Consider the following 7335-nt stretch of genomic DNA (forward strand, 5'->3'; position numbering starts at 1 on the left):
TGCAGCCATATTCTACTTGCCGACATGTTTCATTGCCATAGTGTTTGTCTGGCAATTTCTTCAGGGCATACAGTTTTTTAGGCCACTGCTTTGGACTCCGGGGCTTCACAACCTCTAACGGCAGCTGTCTCTGATACCGGCCGAGAGGTACTAAAAACACGTATATACTAACTCCTTCTGTGAGTTATCTGTCGTCCCCTCCGTATTCTTAACGATAGTGGGAGACACCAATGATGATAACAGGGCTATCCTGGTGAGTACCTGCCAGGTACTCACATGACTTCAGAAATAAATAAATGAATTTATTCAGGGTCGCGTGTAATTGGTGCTTGTGAGGAGATATTTATGGACCTTATTTCTCATGGTCATTTAGGTCAATCTATCTCCTCATGGTTATCACTAGGAGTAAATCCTTACAGCAGTTGTTTATAAAGAGAGAAAGCCGTGTGATGAATAGCGGCGTATCTTTCAGTGGCTGTCTCTTATGTGCGGGTTATTTCAAAAGGCGTGCATTACTAGCCATGGACCACTATGTTTGCAATATTTACCACTGAGATGGCATCTTAAGATCAGTGGTTATAAAAGAGGGAATCACCCTAAGGTTATGTGACCAGTAGCAGCATATTTTACAGTAGCTGATTTGCATGTACGGAGTACTTCACAGGCAGTTATCGCACGTTGCTTATCCTAAGATTATGAAGCTTGTGATCTTGAAATCGCATATTGTGAATTGTGATAACATCTTAGAAACATTTATTTTGAAAAATGGGTCGCCATTATGCTTCGCGATCTGTAGCGATGTTTCTGTTAATGGCAGACTTGCATACACAAGTTATTACAAAAGCTGTTGTTACGCACATTCTATCCTAAAATTGTAGAGTTTATAGTATCGAAAGCGCCATTGGGAAATCTAAATATCGTGCCTTGGTATTAAGGGGAAGCGTGACAAACATTCTCGGCCGTCATTACCTTAAATCATTTTGATTTTGGCGTCATCAAGGAATTCAGCCAGCTTGGCAGACCTGTTGCTGGTGTTCAAAGAACAAATATATAGCCATCAAATCAGATAACGCTTACTTACAGTATGTGTTTCGGGTGGACAACCATTTCGTGTCTTACCGGTGCAGCCGTCACGAGGACTTGTGCTGGCTCTAGTTCCTCTGGTGACGCGCTCCCATGTAGGACTGGTTTTCACAACTCTTGGAGTTCACAGAAAAGAGAGACTATGTGTAAGTAATGGTTGGCAATGTTGGTTGGCATCGACACTTAGTGTTGTTCAAACAGGTGAATGACTACCCGTAATAATGTGTTGTTGGCAGCGATGATATAAACATTAAATACTAAATATTAGTGGAATGTAGAGCAGTTGAAACAATCAAATTTTCTGATCTGTGTAGACAGCTTTTGCTGTTGGTCAATAGATCGAAAGCATCAAATAATCAAAGACAGATCAGTGTGATGATTCCGAACTGATCTTATGCGAGGGAATGCCACGGGATGTTATTGTTCATTCCTTCCCTATCTGTTTTTAAGCAGTGGACCCAGTGTTGTTCTTTTTCATACAGAACCTGTTCTGCGTTGTAGTTTTTGACAGTAAGGATTTCCAAAACTACCCAGTTAATGTCTTCAAGGGAGTGGTTGGACTCTATAAAGTGTCTGCTCACCTTTGTGGTTGCTTTTTTGCATGAGATGTTGCTCCTGTGTTCAATAATGCGTTGTTTGACCTTGCGACAGGTCATTCCTATATATTTTAGGTCGCTGTGGCAAACAATCATGTACACCACATGTGTGGTGTTGCAGTTCGTATGGCTTCGCAATTTCCAATTCAGATTGGGGAGGAGTTGGATATTTTTAGTCACTCTTGTGAGTTTACATAGAGAGCATCCTGCACATGGATGGTGTCCTGTTATTGGCTTCAGATTCCATGCCGTCAACAAGGTGTTACTGCTCTTTGTGGTGCTAGGTCTCGTATGCACCAGAATGTCTTTTAGGTTTTTGGTTCTCTTATTAGCAAACCTTGGTTTAGGCCATTTTAGGGTATGTGAAGTGAGGATCCTCCAGTTCTTATTAATGATCTTTTTCACTGTGTTGGATACTGTATTGTACGTGGTTACGCAGGTTAGTAGATCCTCGGGGTCCTCCCGAATCGTTGTTTGTAACAGATTCTATCTTGGTTTGTTACGTGCCCTTTTTTGACATCTCTTTATAGTCTTGATAAGGTATTCTCTCTTCACTAATCTGTCCTCCAGGCCACTCGCTTGCTGTTTATAGGTACTGTCAGCACAAAATTATACCGCAACAGTGATGTTAACAAATGGTGATATCACTGTAAAATTTCTCTTTTCCTTCTAGGTATGGATACAATTTCTCTACCTATTAACTATAAAGGTGCTGAACTACCACTTTCACACACTTAGGAGCCACAAAAGGCTCTTAAACGATTGGTCCTGACGAAAGCCTCTAGAGATACCAGGAGGCTGAAACATGTTGACCGTATTCACCAGTGCGTAAGGCTAGTAACTGGGCCTGAAGACGCACGTTTCTGTTTTTAATTTCCTATTCCATCGATCTATAAAATAAAACACAAGAGACTTGGCATAAGGAATTTTATTTCACACTCACCTGAGCACCAGCACGTCCTCTTTTTTTATTTCTGGCCACTACTGTCACACCAGTTGGTCTTCCTCCATGTGGAGGTCAGCATAACATACTAAGGAAAAGACCCAATGATAATGCTGTTGCGGCACTGAATGGCGGAGAACCAAGATATACCGCCTGACGCCTGTGTTTGCATATGAGGGTTTTTTACAACTATGGCCCCTCCCACGTTATCATAGACCCTGGGAATACAGGACAAGTGGTTAATACTCCCCCATCTCAATATCAGCAAGCCATGCTCTCATTTGATCTCCAGTAGATGCATCTCCTTTTACTGCCATGATTCTGGAAGGTGGAACTCCAGAGGCAGAAATAATCATGGTACCGTCAGATTCAAAATGAATAGTCATATTCAATTTGGCTATCAGATCTCTTCCTAAGAAATTAGCTGGGGCAGCTGGAGAAAACAGTAAACAGTCATCAATGTACCTCCCTCCTAATTCCATCTCCACTGGCTTATTAAAAGGAACCCTTATCACTTCCCTAGAGAATCATTGTGTGTCCATTGATCTGTTAGAATTCAGAAGGTCTCCCTCTCTTATGCAGGATCTAGTTGCTCCTGTATCTATGAGGAATGCATACCTTTATTCATTGATAGCTACCGTCACAGTGGGTTCCTCTTCTGGCTTTTACATCACTGAGAATAGTGGACACATAGAAGTTGTCTGTGGGCACCGTCATTGTGTATATGATCCCACAGCACTCACCTGGAAAGGATTTCCTCCCCTCACAACTACACATCCTTGTCCACTTTGAGGTGGGATCATCATTGGGGGTGTTTGGTAGTTTTGCTGAGGAGGCACGTGTTGCGCTTGAGGCATTACAGGTAGCTGATATTCTGTAATGGTGTCTGAAGCACATATATTATTTGTGGATTTGGCTGTGTCTCCTGTCTGACTGTAAACTCCTACTCTTTCAGTTTGCTCATCCCATCTTTTAGTCTTGCAGTCTCAAGTAAAATGTTCATACCTCTGACAGTAATAACATACCTGATCCAACCTTTGAGGACCTATCCTACCTCTTCCTTTTCCTCCTCGTCCTTCGTTTCTACTTCCCTGCATCCCTACATTATCCTGCTGCTGTGGGCACTATTATTGGGTTGTCCCTTGGACCAATCCCACAGACGTTGCAGTCATCTGAGTAGCAACTGCCACTACAGTTCCTTCCACTGCTCCTTCTTTGCCAACTTCTGCTGCACTAACTTGGCTGCTGCTTTCTTTGTCACCTCCTGTTTATTCTTTTCTTTCTCTTGCTTTTTCTTGCAAAAATTGATTATGTGCACTTGTATTTCTATCCAGGGCTTGTCTTCTAATGCCACTATTTTATCTAAGCTATCCTGTACATCAGAGGGCAACCCTTTGTTCTCTATGTAATAACATATTATGGCATTTCCTCCTATTACCTCCCATCCCTGACCTACTTCTTGGGTCCATATTTCGTTCATTCTATTAAGGAACTGAGTGGGACCCTCATTTGGCTGAATTAACTGAGCCATTGGGGACCCAATATCTAGCCTCTATGGGCACATTTTCCACAGCTGATCCCAAACTACTGTTCTAACCAAATTAAATGAAAATCCGTCAAATCTTGTCTCAGTGAGGGTAACATTTCTCACTCCAGCCTTATGAAATACAGTGTCTGTTTCATTTCTTGTAAGAGAACTAAGCAGACTCTTTATGTCTCCTACTGCTAAGGTGATACCTGCAGTTTGTTTTTCAAAAGCTCTAATCCATTTTCCTGCTCCCTCTGTAAGCAGCGGCAACACCTTTCTAAGATTTTCTTTGTCCATTTGTGGCCAAGGAACATAATAGAAGGCCCCAAGTCCCTTGCATATTAGGGGCACGTGATATAAGGGAGTGGTAGAACGCTGGGGATGATGCTGTCTAGTATATTTCCGCCATACACACAAACATTCCCACATAGAGGGATAATCCCAGTCTGGATCTCCCTCACCATGAAGAATGCAGTCATTAGCGTTCATAATATAGCATGGATCAAATGCCACTGCTTGTGGCCATGGAGTCATTTGTGAAGCTAGTCCAATCTACTAAATTATCTACATATGGCACAACATTGTACTAGCTATTCTCTCCTTCAGCAACTATCTCACAGACTTGCTGGCATCTTAAGGGGAGGGGAGATTGGAGGTTTCCCCAATAAACACCAGGGAATAGTGTCCAAAATAAATGGTGTGGAGCATCTGCCCATCTTGACATCGAGTTCTACTCCTGGACACCAGAGAGTCTTTCTGGCACCCGATGAGGCAGATTGGGAAGATTCTCTCTCATTCCAAGCCTATATATCAAATTTACTCCTCTAACTCGTCAATGGGATGGCTGTAGTAGTAATGCTCTGGTCAGGGCCAGCCCCCAACAAAGTCTTTTTTTTTAACACTAAAGCCTGGTGTCAAATGCGATTTCTTTCCCCGGAGGGCATATTGGGAGTAAACCCACAGTCTAACTCATGGGGTGGGGGCAGAAACTTTATTTGAGGTTTGGCGTTGGAGGTACAACAAGATGATAGAACGATTCGGCCCCCACTCCAGTTGTTTTCGTTAACATCAAACCTTGGTGTGTAGTATGCTTTCCAGTGTCCAGCCCCACCCCCTCACACTCAAGGATGACAGATTTGGGGTAAATCTACCAATCTGGCCGAATGAGGGGTAGAAAGCTTGTTTGACTCTATGTGGTTTAGGGGTGGGGGTGCCTGATACTCTTTTTTTAAATACATCTGTCCCTGGTGTCTAGTGGGCTTTCTACCCTCCTCCCCCAATGAGTTCAGATTGGTGGTAAAACCCCCAAACTGACCCCAGGAAGATCAGAAAGTCTGGTTGGGCATAAGAGGTGAAGGGTCCAGCCTTAAGTAAGGATGGGCTGGCTCCTAACCCATTCTTTCTTTCAGTCATGGAACCCTGGGCTCTAGTGGCCTTTCTGCCCCTGTCGGAGTGGGCAGGGGGCAAAAAGACTGTTGAGATACTTGGGGGGGGGGGGGGTCAAAACAATTGGTATGTCCAGGAGGCTCCTCCCCATTTGAAAAATTCTTAGTGATTCCAATAGGTGGATCACTAGGTGTTCTTTTTAAGAAGGTGGGAAAGCGTGTTCTTTTTAAGGTTTTATGCTTGGTCCATAAGTTCTTGCATGGAAGTGGCCCAGGCTACCTGCAAAATATGCTACAGCCTTACATCCCCACCCATAATCTCAAATCCAGTAAGCAAGGAGCAACTGTTAATATACCCCCTGGAGTATTCGTACAACCAAGTATGGGTGTCGCTCTTTTCTTTCTTGGCTCCCCAACATTGGAATCAGTTACCACTATAAGTTCCTGTCCCAATTTAGTTTCATTCAAAAAAAGTTAAAAATCATGGCTTTTTAAAAAAAAAAAAAAAAACCTTTATTGAGAAACATGAAGATACAATAGCAATCATATAGCCACATCGGGTCGGCTGGCAACATTTCCAATAATCATATCAGGATGAAAAAATACACAGCCCTTCAGCCGACAACCCTAGGGCCCGGCGGCAGTTAGACAATCATGTTGTGCCATACATTACATCACAGGAGAAATCAGGTTTTTGTTTTGTGTTTTTGGAAAAAACCAACCAACCAAAAAGTAAGAAAATAACTGCAGAGGCTAAACTGAAGGCAGAGACATAAGTGATCCTTCTGGGGAGGGAGTACCACATCCACAACTGTTTCATAGTCTATAGGAAGAGCAGATGGGAGGGGGGGAGGGGGAAGAGAGATAGCCAGCGATATATAGACAAATCCAAACCAGAAGGAACATCACGCTAGGGGGAGTGCAGCACTTCTGGTGGAGGCTCAAATGGGGGGGTACAAATGTCGCCACGATATTGGTTCCACTGATTCCATACCCTCCCCCATTTCTTGGGCCTGCCCGAGCGATGTAAACTGTTTTTTCACGAAACATGCACCAATCCAATCTAGATGATCCCCACAGTTACGCAATGTCACGCTTAGCGATCATGTTACCCAAGGAGGCCCACTGCGTCTGTGCCACATTATAATCATTAGGCTCCCACACATTCAATAGACACCTTCGGGCCTCAGGCAAAAGCGAAACACCCGTCACCTCAGTCATAACACCATGCACACGATTCCAAAAGGAAGCTACCTCCGGACATTCCCACAAAATATGAAGGAATGTACCCACCATGCCACACCCACGCTTACACAATTCATCTGAGACATACCCCATACGCAACATGCGAGGACCTGTCATATACACTTGTGTCGTAATTTGACAATGGCCGAGTTAGCGCTTAGCTGTGCTAAAAGTTTTCCCGCTTAACTTGGCTATACTTGGAAACGCCATTTTGTAGTCACGGCGGCCATCTTAGATCATAAGCGGCCTCGTGGCCAGCGTGCCCTTTAGTCCGTTGTCCGTGCCACTGACCACTCGAGTTTGCCCAGCAACAGGCTATTTTTAGTAACAGTCAAGCCTGTACATGCGCAGTCCCAACTGACCAGTCACCCCTCAGGAATGTGCCGCCAAACTGACCAGCGGGGTTGTAACCCCTCCAATGAGCTGGCTGTGTTCCAAAAATGACCATATATGTACATAACGCTCTGTAACTCTGTGCCGCCTATCTTTTTATTACCTGCAAATTGTATAAAAGAACGGGTCACACCGATGTTCGGTGTGATACTTCTTGCATTA

The 7335-nt window shown here is 43.8% G+C and overlaps 1 pseudogene; it reads right to left on the minus strand.

Annotated features, from left to right (window-relative positions):
* Window positions 1-3811: 3811 nt before the first annotated feature.
* Window positions 3812-4684, minus strand: LOC147697145 (uncharacterized; annotated as a pseudogene).
* Between the last annotated feature and the right edge of the window lie 2651 nt (window positions 4685-7335).

Source organism: Lissotriton vulgaris, chromosome 8 (assembly GCF_964263255.1).
Source record: "Lissotriton vulgaris chromosome 8, aLisVul1.2, whole genome shotgun sequence".
Lineage (NCBI taxonomy): Eukaryota > Metazoa > Chordata > Amphibia > Caudata > Salamandridae > Lissotriton > Lissotriton vulgaris.